The 20065-nt window shown below is 39.7% G+C and overlaps 2 non-coding genes across 2 annotated transcripts; both read left to right on the forward strand.

Moving 5' to 3' along the window:
* The first annotated feature begins 16063 nt into the window (after positions 1 to 16063).
* On the forward strand, positions 16064 to 16136 carry Trnaf-gaa. The gene has a single exon. It is a non-coding gene; the product is annotated as a tRNA-Phe (tRNA).
* A 450-nt stretch (positions 16137 to 16586) lies between these two features.
* Positions 16587 to 16659, forward strand: Trnaf-gaa. The gene has a single exon. It is a non-coding gene; the product is annotated as a tRNA-Phe (tRNA).
* Positions 16660 to 20065: the final 3406 nt, after the last annotated feature.

Consider the following 20065-nt stretch of genomic DNA (forward strand, 5'->3'; position numbering starts at 1 on the left):
ATTGTTTTTGCTATCAAACATCATTCGAGAATCTATTTTCCGCATTGAAGAGTTGTGAATGCTTTTGAAGGAATCTTTACAAATATTTTCATATCATTTTCGCTGTATTGAGAGATGGTATCACTGTCTCAAAACTGGTTTTACCCTTTTTTCGCAACTAATTTATTTTACTACTTTTTTTCGTGAACAGCCATATCGATCGACAGCTATTTCCACCGATACTTTAACTCCATATTCAAATTACTTGCGTGAAGTGACTTAATTTAAAGAATTAAGTAGGCTCAAACAGCATGCAAAATAATTTACTGAAATTAAAATAATCGGATCACCCGCGAAGGTTATTAGCCTTACGTGACTCGGAAAATTTTTGGAACGAGCGTATATATAAAAGTGTCTTTATTTTGCATAAAATGTTGCTTTATCGACAATTTTCGATCACTAGACTATTTTTGACGGTTATTTAAAAAGGAGCATTAATGGCGAGAAAGAAATATTTTTAAACGGAAATGAACCCTTTCATTTTTATGATCCGACTTGCTTTATAAATTATGGAAAATAAAATAAAATATACGACGCGAGGAACCGGAAGTAAAGAAAAAAGGTAAGACACATACATGTATTCTAAAAAATTATCAACATGTGTATTTCCGCTTCGGTTCAAGTAACGCCGTAAGAGCTTCTACAAAAACGTGGAATTAAAAATACAATTACCTAAAGATAGTACGGCAATACTACTAACTGTATACTTCATACATAACGACAGCAAAAGTTTGTATGAGAGTATACCGAATGCGTGTCGCAAGGCCGTGGAATGGGAATGAAATTTTCTCTTCCATCCCTTCGAGTAGGATGTCCGATCAGAATAAAAAGGAAGAGAGGATTCAAGATGGGCATCATGTTTATCACTGAGCAAGAAACAGACGACTGGAAGAAAAGGTGTTGACTTTTATTGCCCCGGTGAGAAATCCAGCAAAAAGGTGGGCTGCATAGAGAAAAAAGAAGAAACGGTATGGAAATGGAAAAGGCATAAAGGAGGAGAGAGCAACGTGCATCTACGCGGCTTTCCCAAGATCACATTCCCCGAATCTTTCTCGCAAGAATGATTGAGCTATTTTTATAAAACGAAGTATATCGATACCTTCACTGCATAAACGCTCAACAATCGCCCACCGAAACAAACCCGCTCATCTAGTAGCCTTAGTATTACTAGGTGAGCGGATTTGATTCGCTGGGCGATTGTTGAACGTTTGTGCAGTGAAGGTATCGATATGTCATTTTAATAAGAATTTCCCATTATGAATGAATTTTTATCAATACTCTAGGATAGGGGTCTCCAAAAACCAATATTACCATGGAAACCGATCTCAACGCGTGCATGAAGTACAATCATGAAGGAATGAAGTACATGAAGGAAGGGGGGGCTTCCAGAATACTTCTTAAGTACTCCATGGAAATCTACTTCAATCGGTAGAATACTTTAATAATAACGTCACTTAACATTGTAACATGAAACGCCTTACTGAAATCCCCGGTCCCCTCCAATTCCTTCCGCCCGCCTCTCTTCCCAACGATCGCGACCAAAGATCCGATAACTCAGTCCATCCTCTCTCCCCGTTGATCCGCGGCGAGGGGAGGTTGATATGATGCAGTGCCGATATCCCTTAATGTGACAAGTGATTCCATCAAAGGGAGATCTTCCCTTCTTTCTCTTTTCCCCTTCGCATCGGCACGCATCCACGCGTGCTCATCCTATCTCCCCCTTCCCACACCTAACCACCTAACCCATGCTCCCAGCTTCCTGCTAACGCCTTACCGATTCCTTCTTACAAAGAGCGGCACGCAAGGTGCGGGTATGTGCCGGATAATCTTTGAAAAGGATTGAATAGCGGGAATTCGAGAGAGCTAAGGACAGTCGATATATGTATAGCGAAAAATTAAATGAATCGATCAACGTAAAAGTAGCGTCATGGCTCTAGGGTGGTTATGAAAAAAAAATGCGTAGTGGATTCGATCTGTCATTCTTCTAAAGAACTTAAAGCAAAATGATATACTCACTGTGTTAGAATTAGGTTAATACATAGTTGCTTCGATGTATTTTCTGGAGCTTACTTCTCCATTCCATTATTATGTTCATGTTAATTTGCATCCTGAGATGTATTATTCGATGAATTACAGCACGAAAAATAAAGCACAAGAGTTTCAAAATATTGCCAGCTATCGCGCATTTTAATGCCTTTACCAAAGTGGCCATATAAAGGCCGTTTTACACGGCGCATGTACTTGCACAATCTGACGTGTGTACGAAGGCGCAGTCAAAATTGCGTCGTGTAAAGCGGTGAATTGCTAGAACACGTGCGAGAATGTGTGGACGTGAGATGGCAAAATAGCCCCTGTTCTAATTTCGTTCATGCATTCGCGCAATTACACGCCATTTTAGAAATTAATGCAGTTCTGACCTGCGCAATTCCGTGCCCAGTGTAAAACGGCCTTAAGATATAATTAGGACTTTTAACCAAAATGTTCATTACTAATGATTTGATCTATTTTATTAACAACTTTTTAATTCTATTCCTAGCAATGGCAAATGCTCTTTTTCAAAATATTGGAAAGATGTCGATCGCTCAGCATTCAACGCCGTGGTGCGGACATTTTTGAAAACTAATTAAAAAACTACCGAAGTGGCAATAGAAATCAACATACCGTGGGATGGAATATGGCCTCTTTTATGCATTTCCCTTGATGCATAGTAACAGTTAACAAAACAAGGAAAGAAATCGATTAAAAAGATGAGTACGACACAGCGCATTTTTAAATTTACGCGAATGGGGTCATTCTCTTAGATATCAACTTGCTCAAAAATTTGGTAGATGGATGGGAATGATGAATAAAAATGAAAAAAAAGTATCTATCATTCAGCTATTTTCTCAATTAAAAAAAAATGAGAAAATGTAAATTTATTCATCCAGGGAATTGAATAAAATTATCACATTGGCGTCAATCTTTCTACAAGTATTAGATTAAGACAGAACGATAAATGAAAATAGTACCATGAAATATGTTGGGGGGAGTTAGTCTCACAGTGTCCAAGATAAATGGACCATTATTCTAACATGATCGATGCATCGAAGAGGACGGAATCCCATAGCACGACCTTGGCCAAAACTACATTTAACTTACACGCAATGTTTTCTCCCAGCTACCTGCACATGCCCTGGGTATATAACATCAAGCTCCTCCAAACTCCAGTCAAAATATAGAGTGCAAAGATAAGAGGGAGTACGGGTTGGTGCGGAGGATAAATTGTTGGCTTCACACCCCGAGGGACCGAGGTCAAATCCCGGCATTGGCGGAGATTACTCAGAGCTTGGCCGATCACAACGTAAGTGCTTTGTGGAGGGCACTACAAGTACAGAACTATAACCGTCAGATGGAACGCTAAGCTGAGGTACCTTTGGCGCCTTTCGTTAAGGGCAGGCGAATGCCGAAGCCAGGTTTTTCTGAAACTTTCCTTACCTATTCTTCCCAGTGGAAAAAATGACCTTACCTCTCGGTCACTTCCTCAAAATAAGGTATTCAATATCATATAAACAGGAATGGATGACAATACTCACAGTCAGACGGACAAAAGGTTTTAATTTATTTTTCACGATTATCATAGAAATATCTTTATCAGACCTATCAACTTTGCATTTAGCCAAGGGACTTCCTTACCCAGAGACTGATAACTACATTTTTTACACTGCGATCAGAATTCTATCGTGTACATACCGCGAAAAGTTTCTCTCGATTAGCAGCTGATACTTGCCCCATTCGATCAGGATAACTCACCGTCTCCCCATTTCACAGCGCCTCCATATTTTCCCGCCCCGTCGTCGTCCACCATTGCCCAGCGAACGAATATCATATTCACTTACAGACCGCCAACCCTTCACGCTCCGACAACCACCCTCGGCCACGGAATTTATTCACTACTCCAAAACCCCCACCACTGAACCAAATCTCTGCCCACCCTTTCCCCGTGCTGGAGAATATCCGTTGAATCTCCTCTGGGATGCCACGAGTAATGGGGCGGCGCTAGTGTCCCTAGCCATCCTACACTGGCCGCCGCCTCTACGGTCCCGTCTCTGGCTACTCTTTCATCCTAACTCTACGCTCAGCTGTGGGTTGGTGAAACCCCCTTTAGATCGAGAGGGAACTCCCCTACTGCGAAGGAGGAACCCCCCGCCTCGTTCATGCAAATAGATAGCATCTGGATTTGGGTCACTTGGTAAGGGCGATGAATGAAAAGTGAGACCTCGGAAGGATGAAGGGCATGGAGCGTATCCTTGTGGTACCCTCTCCATGACACACCTACTTCCCCCTGTATCGGTTGCAGGGGCTATGTTTCGTGCGGACACGTGATTATTTTCAATGCGCATTCATTTATGCATAGCAATGCGTCCCTATGGTTGGCAAACTATAGTTCCCCAGGGCTAAATTCCCAAGCGAGTTTCTTTAGCTCCATGATTTTCTCCCTAGCATGCACCACTTCAGTTACGAAGGTCGCTGTTTCAAATCATGTTACCTTTAAAATTTTATGAAAAAACTAATATACTATAAAATGTAGGAGCCAACGACTAGTTTCTCCGACAACTTAACTCCACTGGAGAGAGGCAGCACTTTCATCACGAGGCTCTGCTAGCAAAGATGCAGAGAATCGGTCCGGTATCAACTGCTACATATTCGACCGATAGAGAAGTTAACGGAATCTGCCGCGGTACTACAATGTGGGAGACAACTGGAAACTACCAAATTAGCATCCCTAGAAGATGCAGTCTCCTATGAAAAGTGTGACGTGACATTTAAATCCGCACAGAGCAAATAAAATCCAGAAAGTGTCTTCAGGACACTGAAGTGAACAACGGTACTAGCGAATACAATGCTAGCGAAACTGTTTTCTATCAATATGGACTACAAATATCGAGATAAACTCTGCTTGGTTCTGGATCATTACATTCAAGTGGACAATGGAAGAAAGCAATGCACTAACATAGAAATGGTAATTTTATTGTTCTCGTAAAAGAATAACTCCTTCATATGCGCAAAGTAGGGAAGTTACTATTAAGTTAGGGGTGAGGGAAAAGTAGAGAGGGGAAAAGTGATCCAATTGAAGCAGAATGATCACCATTCTGCCTATGTGTAGCAGAGGAATGCCGATCCATAATGAACAAGTCGTCTAGGGGAGCTTCATTCATGTGGATGACGATTCCTCGGCGTTCATGCGCCAGCACCGTCAAGGGATAGTGGAGGAATGACAACGCCCCTTTCACAAAATACTCCGCCAAATAGTTTGGGTTATCGCAATTTATTGAAAATTTCCAATTTGGTGACGAAAAATTAACAAAAGTCTTCTGTCACTATTCTTACCTTCACCTTATTATTGACCTTGTTAGTCTCCCGTCGCTATTATTTCATTCTCGGCTATGGATTTATAGAGCAGAAAATATCCATGAGCTCTTACTATGAATGTTGGAAATAAAGAAATAAAACTTTGTAAGGTTCACTATCAACAATAGTGAACCTTACAAAGTTTTATTTCTTTATTATTATTGATAGTGAACCTTACAAAGTTTTGTTGGAACGTAGGTTTCCGCGGCGATGGTTTGATCTCTGCATTTCTTCAGGATTTTCTTCTCTTACAAGCTTACAAAGTTTTATTTCTTTATTTCCAATATGGAGAGGTTTCACAAAGTAAAGCCTGAGATTATCAGTTATACACTATGTAATGTAATTTAACGTGAAATTTCTAAAAGTTAGGCACATTCAGACAATGATACCAAAGCAAATATACTTATGAAGATGCAAATAGGAGAAATCACGTTGGTATGACCAAATTATTGACTCAGATTTCAAACCGAGAACTCTTTGACGACCAACGAGTCGCAGGTCAAAAAGTTGACGGCAGTGGAACAACTCATCCGGTGGAAAACCCGAGGGTATCGTATTCAGTTTAGGAGTCAGTCCTTGGTATGGCACTACGGTATGGTATTTGGAGGGGCGACCGACAGCTAAGGTCATTTGCGCAATGAAGGCATGGTATGGAAGGAAGGGTGGACAGAAATACGGCATCGGCATTATCCTGCTCTATACGAAAGGCGCCAAAGGGACCACGGCTTAACGTCCCATCCGACGGACGGAGTGCTGCGCTTGAAATGTTCTCCACATAACATTCAAGCAAGGATCGGGCAGTCTCTGTGAACGATCTGCCCTCACCGGGATTTGGACCCGAGTCCACGGGGTGTGAAACCAACACACTAGCTATCACACCAACTGGATCCCCGACAAGTCCTAGGGAAAGAGAAAGGGGACGGGATAGATAGATATCGGAGCTGAGGGTGGGGAGAGTTGATTGGGCCATGTTCGAAGGGATTGCAGGGCAGAAGCGGGTGTGTGACGGTTGCGGGGGTGTTCGAGCGAAATGGTAGGGAGGGCGGGATTTGAGATTCAGAGGGTGAAGAGAAAAGAATGGGAAGGTTATGAAATGGGAGCGAAAAAATTGGATATCGGGGGGAGAGAGATGGAAGGTAAGAAGGACAGCGGCACGCGCGCAGAGGCATTGCAGGAATGACGATCTGGACTGAAATCTCCTACCCGCGCAGTGATTCAACCCGATTAAGATAGGTGAGGGTAGAACTCACCTAGAAATCACTAGTTAGCAATCCTAAGAATGGTTTGACGCAGCTCTCCACTCAATTCTCCTCTCAGCTAATCTTTTCACACCTACGTATTTCTTCTCTTTCACACCCTTCTTTACCTGTTCCATACATTTTACTCGAGGTCTTCTTTTTCCGTCAATGCCTTCCACTTGCCCCTCGACGATTGCCTTCATCAGACCATCATGTCTCAAGTTGTGGCCTGTAAGGCAGTTCCGACTTCTTGTCAAGGTTTTCAGGAGGCTTACCGTCTCTCCTACTCTTCTTAGGACTTCGTCTTTGCTTACTCGGTCGATCTATTTCATCCTCATCATTGCTCTGTAGACCCATATTCTGAAAGCCTCTACCCTTGATTTCCCCCCTGTCGTCAAAGTCCATGTCTTACTTCCATTAAGAAGCATACTCCAAATGCAAGTTATGATAAGTTTCTCCCTTCTATATTTAAACTTCTATCTGTAGGTAGATTTTTCTTTTGGTGGAATGCTCTCTTCACCTGTACTATTCTACAGATAATTTATTTCTTGTTTCTCCCATTGCTAGTTATCCTGCTTCCCAAATAACAGAATGCATCCACACATACCAGTTTTTGTTTCCCTATTTTAATGCTAGCCTTGACTATCTTTCTCTAGAACTCAGCTAGTGATGGAAAATTCGATTTCGATTAATATCAAAAGCGTCACCACCGGCCCATGATACCTTCATCCGTCCCAAGAGAAAGAATTTTGTCCAAGATCAGTAAATTTGAAAACGCACGCCCTACTTAATCAAGAAAGCATCTCATAAAGTTGATCTTTGATAAAAAAATTAGTATAGCCAAATGGTTCAGAACGGTAATCCCAAATCTTTAATACTCGTGCTCTTGTAAATTTTAACTGTTAAAAATTCAAGCTTGTGTTTTGAGTCGATTGTTTTCCTCTTATCACTTAAATGTGCAATTTGAGCGGTTTTCGAATGAATGGTAAATATGTTTTTGTACAAAATTTATTTAAAAAAAAGAATAACCGATTTTTTCGATTAATCTGTAATTTGAATTAAAAATTTACATTTTTGTTGAAAAGTCGAGCATTTAATTTCGATTCAAAATCGATTTCTCTAAAAAATATATATATATTTCCATCACTATTTCAGTTGAGAAGGACCAGTTTGGAGAGCAGGATTGGACAAGAGAATCTGAATGGAGGGAGGAGTATTGTAAAAGTGAGGAATACGAAGAAGTAGAATATATGGATGGAATGAATTGGCCCGTGCTCCGTTTATGGAGCAGGGCGAATATAAATCAGACGCGGACGGGAAAAGAGGGGTGAGGCGCATATCTATCCCTCCATCCTCCCGCCGTCTCTCTGTACTATACGATTCCCCCTCCTTCAACCTCATTCATGCCTAACAGAGAACAGTCTGCCCCTACTAGCGGTAGACTTAATTTAATTATGTGTACATAATTAATAACAAATAATTTATATGATAATAATATAAACTTATTATTTATGCAGGTATTATATCCTAATGATATTAAGAAAACGTAAAAAATAAATTATTTTTGTTTAATAATTTGCTAATTGGGATGGTTTTTGATGGTTTTTGGGGTATTTTACGCCCCAAAACTTCAGTGGCCAAAATGCGATAGATGATAATCATTATAAAATGAAATGAAATTAAAAATTCTGCATTAATTCTTATGCATTATTCCGCCTATTCACCGCTTTGGCAACAACAGGTTCACCTACGTTAAAGGTTGAAGAGACCTAATGACGCCAGCGTAGGCGAAATTGCTGTAGTCACAATCGTACACACGGTAAATACCCGGAAGAATGAAGCAGAATTCATCGTTACCACACTGCGGAAGCCTTGGCTGAAATTGAATATGTAATGTTTTTATGCATGTCGATGAGTGGAGTGGCAAAAAGGCGGAGGGTTAAAATGATGCTCCAGAGGTTCCGAACTCAAATGGGTTGAAGCCTTCGAATATCCAAAATTAATATGTAGCATTTTTTCTCTATATCGTGTCGCACTGCCTTTTTATAAATGGCGCTTATTTTACAAGCAGCAGTCAAAGGTGACTGGTTTGATGATATCAAAGTCGATTTTTCGCCACGAATATTTCGAGAAGTAGGAGACGCCTTAAAAACTAAACAATGCGTCAAAAAATTACGTCAGCAAAAACAAAACAAACTCTATTTTTTACATTATCACCAAAGATAGTAAAGAAATTTGTGAAAAATTTATTTATGTTATTAAGCGGAATTTTCCGCCAGTACTGCAGGTATAGTAGTGATATAATATTTGTGACGTGTTTTTTGGGGGAAATTGCAAATTTAACAGTTGATAAAATCTCATTGAATACCAATTCTTGGGTCGCACCCATAGAAATCATTCCGTTTAAGGTAGAAGGTCAATACTGCTAAGGAAAAAATTGGTCCAAATTTAACCTCACGCTTCTCGTCCTGGGGCAAACGAGAACGTGCTAGGCAGGCTGGCGAATATTAACATCACTTGTCGCTGGGGTGCATAGAATCAGGGAGGGGAACAGGGGTGGCCGAGATCAATCGAGTGAATTGCGGGGGTGTAAAAATACATTTGAAGGGAGGAAATGCTAGAAGCAAAAAAAAAAACGGTTGGGTAAATCTGGTGGCCTAAAAAAGTCACTCTCCATGCATAATAGGAGAAGAGTCTCAAACCATTACGTATTCAGAGAGCAACAGCGCGTCGACAGCGGAAAAAACAAGCGGAGACGGTGTGTTGTCGCGGAAACGGCTTACCAAGATTCAAATCGGACCGGGACCAGCATGGGGGACAGGGATGGAAAAAACTAGACAAAAAGGATGCAAGAGTTGTCGGGAATATAGACAGGATCTGTTGTGAATTCCACTTCGATGAAATATAGAGTGAATACATATAATATAATACATAAATACATATGGTGGAAGAAATCATATTATTACGTGAAACTGGAAATGATGAATAAAACAATTCAATTTAGCGAAGCTTCTCTTCAGTCATGACATCATCAGTGACGTCACCCGGCGATGACACTTAATTTATTGTGACGCCACTTGAAGATGATACGAACTGTATCCAAAGTGATGGGTATTAAATTATCTTAGCGGAAAATGCTAGTCATTTTGCATTACACTTAAGGAATGAGGCCTTTATATTTTAGAACTCTATTTCATGGAAGTAAAATAAAAACTTTACTTCCTACGAATTATTTCATACTTTCCTTCCATGTTTTGCATTAATATATTAATGAAGCAGAATGAGAAATGATGAAAAACATTTATACAGATGAATTAGGCTGTAAATGGTTGAATATACCTCTATAATGTCATGCTTTTCGTGTGAAGTAAAAATAAATAATAGGAAGCTTATATTAAGCTGATGAGGAGACTCGGATCGGATGTATGTACCTCATTTGATCTGACCCCCATTGATGAAGAACTCTGTAAAAGAACAATGGTAAATTTCATGATAGGGAGGACTTACAAAGGTGCTCTTATAATTCTTTTTTCACTGGATCTTTTTCCCGTTTATATTGTCCTTTATGCTACGCAAGGAACAACAAGACTACAATATGTACCCAGTAGGTAGTAATGCAAGGTAATATCGATTTTTGTAGTTTCCCGTTCGTACATTTTCGAAGTAGAAATTTATTTAAATTACCACATCAATTTTTCGGTACCATACCAGTACAGAAAAAATACGTAATACTGTGACCTTGTCTTTATATTTTCTAATTTTCATTTTATTTACCTATCGTGGAGTTTTAACCCTTTTGGAATTACAATATGCGAAATATTTTTTTTCTTTATCAATAATTTTTTTATGGCTTATTGAATTTAATATTTTTAACTGTAAATATGCCTTGGTTCTCATATATATTAAGTGAGATTTGGTTTCGGCTACGTTTAATGGTGTCATTATGTTTTTATTATTGGCTAATTGTGCTGTCTTACTTGGTGCAAAGCCTCGGACCAATTGGTCCACAGAATCGCCGGGAAATCTTTCTAATTTATCAATAACGGAAAACAATAAGTTTGAATTTGGCAGAAATTGAGAGGAATAATGATTTACGTCTACGCGCATTTTGCGAAATTTATCTTTTAGTTTTACGTAGATTAGCTTTGAGAACGAGATCTAGGGATCATAAAAGGGAAAGGAAGTGATCGAATCGGAGTTTTAGGATTAGGCAAGTATATTAATTGGACGATACAAGAGAAATATTTTTTACGGAAAGAGAGAAGACCCAATCCAAATAGCTATGAATTGCAATATCTTTAATATGGCTCCAATGAGCTGCACTAATTGGTCCAACACCCAGTATCTATTAATTCACTGAATCGCTGGGAAAGACGTCGATCGCAAGCATTACTTTCATTATGAAGCGCTGTTTGTTTGAGTTTGGCGCAGTGCTTAATTTCAGCCGAAACGGTGCTTATCAGGGAAAAATGGGTACTTACTATTAAAAGTAATCATTAGTGAAACCAAAAATAATTCTTTTTGAAAATGCCATCGTTTTCTATACTATTTGGTAAAATATGATTCCTCATAATAACTTTAATTACAAATTTAAAAAATCATAAGTTTCAGGGATGGGCAAGACTATATTTGAAAATAATGTGTTGATTAAATGAGTGAGTATGCGCTCCGGTACGTAAAATTTTATAAATTGAGGACTTTTCTGGCGGAAAAAGTGAGAAAGAAATTGGCTACTGCGCGCATGCGCGGGAAGTTTGTCTGTGCTTATTGATTATTTACTATTATTGCCATTTATTAACTATTATCATGAGCTACATTACTTGGTGCAACACCCAGGCCCTAGTAATTCACAGAATCTCTAGGAAAGACTTCAATAACAAGAATGATCGCAGGATTTTCCGGCCTATTAAATCGTGGAATGTTGTTCGGGATTTCCACAGGGTCAGGTTTTCCATCACAGCCGACGTTTCGATGAAAAAATGGTCCATCGTCATCGCCCTGATGACCATGGACAAATTATTCATCGAAATGCTGGCCGTTATGGAGTCCAGACCCGGTGGAAATCTCGAATAACCTTCCACGATTCAATCGCAAGCATTACTTTCGATATCAAACGAAATTTGTTTGAGTTTGACGGAAAACGCGGGAAACAAAGATGGCTACCGCGCGTACTGTGCAAAGTTTGTCCGTGCTGCGTAGAGAACGAGATTTAGGGACCAGAATAGGGAAAGGGAGAGAAGCAATCGGGAGGTTCGGGATGAGGCAGGGATTTTTATGGGACGACAGCGGGAGAAATATTTTTTACGGGCAGCAGGGGAGGGCGGGAAAAAAATAGGCGTTGGGAAGGGAGGACTGAATGAAGAATGAAGGTTTGAGCGGAGGGGAACGAAAAAAAGGGGGGAAGGAGACGAACAGGGTACGGCCAGGGTGTGGGGGAGACGCAGTTAATGAGGCGTGGATCCTACGGAGCGGACGTCAAGGGTTAGGGACGGGGCGCGACAGTAGCACGCTTCCTAGGGGGAAGGGTACGGTGAAGAGGGGAGGGGTGTGCCCTAGGGTACCCCCCTTAAGGGTATGGGGAAGGGGTACGGAGTGGAAAGGGAGAAAAGGGGTGCGAGGAGGAGGTACAGGGAGCCTTCACGCTTACCACGGGGAAGGGTACAGTGAGGAGAGGAGGGGCGTACCCCCCCAAATGGGTATGGGGAAGGGGTATGGAGGTGGAAAGGGAGAAAAATGGTGAGAGGAGGGGGGGTCTTCAAATGTGCGAAAATCAGGCGACCCTGGCATCCGCTCCACCGCCAACCCCTGAAAAACCCTTATTCTCCCCCCATACCCTTACCCTATTTCTCCCCCCTCCCTCCATTTTCAACCTGTCCCGCCACCAGTTCTGCCTACCTCCCCCTAAAAACCTCTGACTGTCGTGGGGAACCAACTCATTCCCCTTCCCGAAACCCTGAACCCATTACCGCTCCCCGCTTTGCCACTGAAATGGGTCCACTTTAACCATATACCCTCCCCCGAGGTCATTGACGGAAAACTTTGATGGGCTTAACGCTCACCAGTTGACTGCCACAACGGATAAATGGCTTTGATTCACTCCACCCTCCTCTCTTGCTATTTGAAATGAATGCAATAATGGAATACAAGTACTCTTCATTTCAGAGGCGGTGCCAAGAGAAAGGGGTGTGATTCTATAAATGACAACGTGGATTTTGATGGACACCGATTGGATTTTAATAGTGGGAAGGCATAGTTATCCAACGTGTTCCCATCAACATTGCAATGTTATTCGATACCATCATGACGCACAGTACCAAAAATTATGAGCTATGTTCATTGGATATGAGGGAGATGAAATTGTAAAAACAATTTGGGAGCACTTTAGAAATGATCTCAAAGGAGATTAAAGGCAGTTTAATTGCTATTTAAAAAGACGGTTACGAGAAAATTCAAATCGGATTTCAATTTGCCAGCCTCGGTGGCGGTGGGGTAAAGTTCTCACCTGCCAATCCCTAGGTCGTGGTTTCGAATCCCGCCTGGGTAGGTGATCCCTAACCAGGGCATGAATGTTTGTTCCGTCCTTTGTTAATGTTGAAACCCCGTTGTAAAGGCCACAATGTGCAGTTTACGGGGAAGCGGGAAATTAAAAAAGACATGCGGGTACCAAGCAAGGCTAAGACCAAGTACGCATATATTTATTCGAATAGGTTTATTGATTAAGTATCTTTTGAGCTCGATATGCTGAAATATCTTCGAAGATTGATGAAGTAACCCTTTATCCGAAATGGGAGCGCTTAAATCATATACTTGGTAATTGATGGAAAACTTGATGGGACTTTCACGCTCACCAATTGACTGCCGCGGCGGATAATGGCTTTGATTCACTACACCCTCATCTCTAGCTATTTGAAATGAATGCAATAATGGAATACAAGTACTCTTCATTTCAGAGGCGGTGCCGGGCCTCCTCTAAAGGCCTGTTTACACGGTACATCACCACGTATGTCTAAATGTATGTACGCCAAAATACACCGTGTAACCACCCAACTTGTGCGAATACATGCACAGAAAATAGAACCTGTTCTAATTTGGTTCATGCATTCGCACATGTCCCGTTATGGCCCACCAAAATCATTCACGCAAACTTACATTAACTCGTACGTGTTAATGTACCGTGTAACCAGGCCTTAACAAAGGGGTGTGATTGTATATATGACAACGTGTATTTTTGATGGGATTTCAATAGCGGGACGGAATAGCTATCAAACTTGTTCCCATTAACATTGCAAAGTTATTCGATACCATCATGTCACACATCGTTGAAGTGATTCGACACGTTCATCAGATATGAGGGTAAGTTTAACACACTCTTATGCATGTTCATGTTTATCACGCCTATGAACAGGTTAGGCATTGCAACTTTCTAATATGTTTGAAATTTCTGGAAAGCAAGATGAAAAGTATTACTTATGAACTAAGTAAAAATTACAGGATCTAAATGAGGCCCCTTTGGTCTCCAGATACTGACATAAGCTATCTTGAGTTAACATACTTAATCCAGAATTAATGTTCCGTTATCAGGCAACTTGATGACTAGCTTTCAATTTATCAATACCAATTAAAGAAATGGCAGCTCGCATAATGACTATCGTATGGTTGGAAGAAAATTACTTTGCTTTTCTACAAAACACACACTTTGTTGCCGATTAGTTTCGGTACACTGTACCATTTTCAAGACTAGTTAGTGACTAACTAGTCTTGAAAATGGTACAGTGTACCGAAACTAGTCGGCAATAAAGTGTGTGTTTTGTAGAAAAGCAGAGTAATTTTCTTCCAACCATATAGTGTAATTCTACAAAGTTAAGTCCTCAACAATTCTGTGCATAATGACTATCGGACGTCATCATATTCACAAATGCCATCAGTGATAGGGATCACCGTCCTTATTTCCAAAATTATTCTGCCTTCTCGTTTTCCAACACTGAACACGTGAATGTCATACGGTTGCAGCCAATCAGCGCACGAGACAAAATGTATTTCGTGGGGACGCCATTGTGCTTAGTGATTATGAACATAGTAAACATAAAGGACGCCTCTAATGAACGTATGATATTGAAAATGGTGGCTCAATCAGTCACTATCACAATCACCTGAAAGCACAGCTGAAATGATCACTGGACTTGCACGTGAAAAATGATGAACGTGTGATTCAGGCTTTACATCCCAGGTATCGTTTTCACTTTCTGTAAATAATGAGAAAAGGAGAAAAGGTACAGATTCCAACCATCGGGAGTGAGTCTTTCAACAGGTAATGTCCAATAACGCACTAACTTGTACCGGTGAAAGATAGAGCTACAACTCTGCTGAAGAATTTTAGAGCGGACTATCCATTTTTCATCGACGACTTTTCATCATCCAACCAAACTACTACGTACTCTTTTCTGTAGGCATATGCATACTTAGGATTGTTCCCAGTCACTCAATGAAGATATATCAAAAGCGATTGGACAAGAAAGGGTCTAGCAGGTTAAGATGGTGAAAAGTGCCCTCCGATATTTCGAGAAATAAAAAATATATACTTGTATATATTTTTATAGTAAAATGTACTTGTATATATAGTAAATTGAAAATTATGTGTTTCCCCAAAGTCTCAGGCCTCAACAATGGAAAATAACCCCAGAAAAAATTGAAACACGATTTTTAGTTTTTTAACCATATCTCCAGTTTTTTATTTTTGAAAAATCGTTTTCTTTATTTTAAATTGTGTATATTAATATGGTCTACCATCCTGATTTTTTTTCAAAATTTTTCAAAATTTCAACTAAAGTTTTACGTAAGTTTGAAATTTTCAAAATTAAATTAAAAATTTTAGAAAACAATAGACATGCCGAAAAAATATATGCTGTTATCCCTATCTTAAAGTATAATGATAATTTTTTTCAGATTTTTAAAATTGGTGGAACAAGGTCCAAAACACGAATAACTGGTTTGCACCATTTGCATGTATGCATTCCAAGAGGATATTTGGTTTGATTGAAAATTTTTAATTTAATTTTGAAAATTTCAAACTTATGTAAAAGTTTAATTTTCGGTGCAAAAATTGTGAAAAAAATCAGGATGGTAGACCATATTAGTACACACAATGTAAAATCAAGTAAACGATTTTACAAAAGTAAAAACTGGAGATATGGTTAAAAAACTAAATATCGAGTTTTACAATTTTTTCTGGGGTTATTTTCCATTGTTGGGGCCTGAAACTTTGGGGAAACACATAATTTTGGATGCACTTTAAGTATCTATTATTTATTTCTCAAAATATCGGGGGGCACTTTCACCATCTTAACCTGCTAGACCCTTTAGCATTATATTATAATATATTCTGCTCCTTTTCCACATCAGCCGAAATAGCTCAGTTGGGAGAGCGTTAAACTGAAGATCTAAAGGTCCCTGGTTCAATCTCGGGTTTCGTCAAATGATTTTATTTCTCATTGCCATGCAACAAATATTTTTTGTGTTTTACGATGGCGAATGATCTTGTAAGAACTCCGATAAATATGTATCCTACCGGGTCCCTGGATCCGTCGGTGTAATACCCGATTAATTTATGAAAGAAAGCATAAATATGCTTTGATACAGACCATTAACCTATTAGTCTTCTCTACCTCTAAACCTCCTCCTTTTTTAGGTTATCAATTAACCATTTTAGTGCTTTGTTCAACAATAAAGAATTATAAATGTTTCATTAATTATACATCGACGGCTTTCATCATCCAACCAAACTACTTCGTAGTCTTCTCCGTAGGCATATGCATATTTAGGATTGTTCCCAGTAACTCAATGAAGATATATCAACAGCGATTGTACAAGAAATTTAGCATTATATTATAATGTATTCATAAATTCTACTCATTATCCACATCAGCCGAAATAGCTCAGTTGGGAGAGCGTTAGACTGAAGATCTAAAGGTCCCTGGTTCAATCCCGGGTTTCGGCAATTCTTTTTGCTGTCAAAAGTCATGCGTAAAAAACTTACTGCATTGAAGAATTAGTGAATACTTCTGAAGGGACCTCGAAAAAAAACTTCACGATATCGAAAGCTTCAAGTAAATATTTTTTAAAAATTCTATTGTAAAAAAGAGATGAGGGTTGTCTTTAAGAGGCTCATATGCTCAGAATGGTAAGATATATGTACCATGTGGCTACGGTGGGCGGAGATGGGTTAATACATGCAAACAGAAAAGAGTGAGCACATGTATGATTTAACGAGGTAGAACTGTCGCGTATAATACAATGCGTAGTCGAAAACAAATGAAGGATAGGGTGCGAGGGGAGGATTCTTCGCTTTCCAATGGGAGTCATTCACTTCATTAAACGTCCCGCCGAGAGATCCACCCTGGCGCGGTAAGGGGAAGGGTGATGACCGTCGTTGCTGTCTCGTCACCCTCGGCGACAAGGTGGAGGGGCTTACAGGGCTCGGAGCCGTTGCTGGGAACGGCGAGAAGACCGGAAAATGACACGGGGGTTCGGGGAGGAAACGTCGCCAGGAAGGGGTGTGACTCGGGACTCTGCGTCATGCCCTCAAACATCTGTTTCGTTCTCCTGACATCTCCTGAAGTGGCACGTCACTCGAGTTTGAAGATTTGCCATCGTGTCTCATCTCGCGATATATCACTACGCCTGTCTCTCAATCCTCAGGAGTTTCAGACATTCCCGTCGCAAAATTTCAAAATTGATATCTTCAGGGATACCGAGCTAAAATAATGTTTCTTCTGCATCTACATAATATTTCGCATGCCGCTTCAATGGGGTAGAGACGGGAGGTCATCAGAGAGACTATACAAAAATATAAGAACAAAGCTTAAAAATATACTCATGTTTTGGGTGACTTGATTAAGAAATATACTGGTTAAGTAAATTTTTGATGATTTTGAGATATCCATTGCAACGGACTCCAAAATAGGCTATCTATCTAGAAACACAATGGTATAAGACATAATTACCCTAGGGATCGATAGGCAGCAGTAAATACTGGGACCCCTCAGCATAGTTCCTATGTCCTCACGAATCAAGGGTGTACCCAAGATCAAAACTAAGGGAAGGGGGGCAAACCGTGGTTGTTCAAGTAGTAACATTTTAGCACAAAAATGGTTAATAAAACCAAAATTTTGAGAAAATTATGAGAGCAATTCATTAGTTACTAGTACCATTATTATTCACTCGTACTATTATTCACTATTACTATCATTTGCTTGGATAAATAATGATTTTTAATTTAGTTCCTTGTCTTATACATATTTCATTTTTGTTCGAAAGAAAATTGGTTCAAAAATTTCGTTTTGATCTATATTTATTTTCGCATCTATGGTAGGGGGGACAACTGCCCTTTCCCACCCCCCGCTTGGTACTTCCATGTTGCGAATCATAGCGAAGTGAGTCTGACTTACACCATTATGTACCTAAGCAGTTGTCACTGATTGCTGAATCGCCTTGCATAAAGACACCCATTGCTTGATAAACAACATTGAATGATGAGACACAATAGTGAAGAACTGTTAAAGCTATTGTTGGGTAGTGATGATACCAATGAAATAAGACTTATAATCCTGTGACCAATTACAAACGCAAAGGTTTAATCATTGAAAAACTTTGATTTTCGACCCACACCAATTTATTTCTAAGCCCTCCATATTACCTCGCATGGCGCGTCAATGGCCCGGAGGTGGAAGATGCTAGGTTTAGTTATAAGAGGGTCATCATAACCATCACTGGTAAACAATCCTGAGATTGGTTTGACGTAGCTCTCTACTCAATTTTCCTATCAGCTAATCTTTTCACACCTACGTATGTCTTCTTTTCCACATCTTTCTTTACCTTTTCCATATATTTAATTCGAGGTCTTTTTTTCCTTCTATCCATCTACTCGCCCCTCGACGCATGCCTTCATCAGGACATCATGCCTCGACACGTCGCCCGAGGATGAAGATTTGCCATCGTGTCGCATCTCACGATATATCACGACCCCTGTCTCTCAACCCTCGGAAGTTCAGATATCCCCATCACATATTTCAAAATTGATATTCTCAGGAATTACGAGCTAAAATAAATTCATCTGCACTTACATAATACCTAAAGGCGGGAAGTAATCAGCCGTTTAATTGTAAGACAATACAAAAATTTAAGAGCAAAGTTTTAAAAAATAGGCACATGTTTCCGTTGATTTGACAGTATGACCTCCATTCATACTTCCTTTATTGGTCGGGAGAGTCAATTAGTCCTGCAGGGAAATAGAATATAATGCGTCCACGCAACCAATCATACAATGAAAATTTTGATTAAACAGTGATTCCTCCTGGGAAACGGGCAACTTTTACCTCATGAGACTTTATTTAGAGTACGATGCCGGTATATGGGATACTCATGCGAAAGGCTTAATTAAGGAGCTGGAAAACTTGCTGTTGGTTTTTGGATTGGTCAGTTACGTCTGTTATACACCTCAAACAGCTTACAAATGACTATTTTCAATTTTTCACAACAAATCAAGATGTTTTCTGTCTGTAGGTAGCAGGCTTATTTATCTATATACCTTCCCAAGATCCAAGGGATGGCCTATTGTCGTTGGCATAGCAGCAATATGCGAAGTTTGGACGCTCGCGGACAGGAAAGTTGGGTTGGGGGTAGTTTGTGCAATACGGTCATTTGCGGTCAAGGGAGCTCTGGGCAATATGCAAAAAAGGGATGTTCTTATCTAATGAGGCAGGTAAAATGCGCAGCGTACTGATGAGCCACAGAAAGTATGTAATTGAACGAAAAGCAATACTATGAACGCAATAAGTACTTCGATGATAGTGTTTGCACCTCTTCACGGATCTCTAAAACTTTTCGCATAAATTCGTTTCTTATTTACGCAACGAACACGACTGCCTTAACTTGTAGAAGTTCATTTTTATCATAAGAAAGTAAGTTTATCTTCGTTTAACACCCACAGAATACGATATCTTAAAATCATTTAGTACTCACCCTTCAATTTGTGACTATCTGCACCACACGCGAATTAGAAGTCAAGCAAGCAAAATGACCTATATTGACCACATTTCCAGGACTTCACACAGTCGTTTGATGGCCTGTAAACACAAAAATGCCATTAGGAAAAAGTTTCAATCAAGAAATAGAAAAAAAGTACTCTAAAATATCTTAAAGAGTCATTAACAAAGATAAATGTAAAAAAATGGAAATTAACAAAAAATATAAATTATTTATTCCATTAATACGAATATTGATATATCGTTAATTAATAACACTGGTATACTTTAAGAGTATCAAGGTGACTTATCATTCCCCTTCATGTACTGATTTCGTTTCACGACCTGCGTTTTCACATTTATGTGAACGATAACATTGCC

The sequence above is a fragment of the Ischnura elegans genome, chromosome 9, assembly GCF_921293095.1.
Source record: "Ischnura elegans chromosome 9, ioIscEleg1.1, whole genome shotgun sequence".
NCBI classification, from domain to species: Eukaryota; Metazoa; Arthropoda; class Insecta; order Odonata; family Coenagrionidae; genus Ischnura; species Ischnura elegans.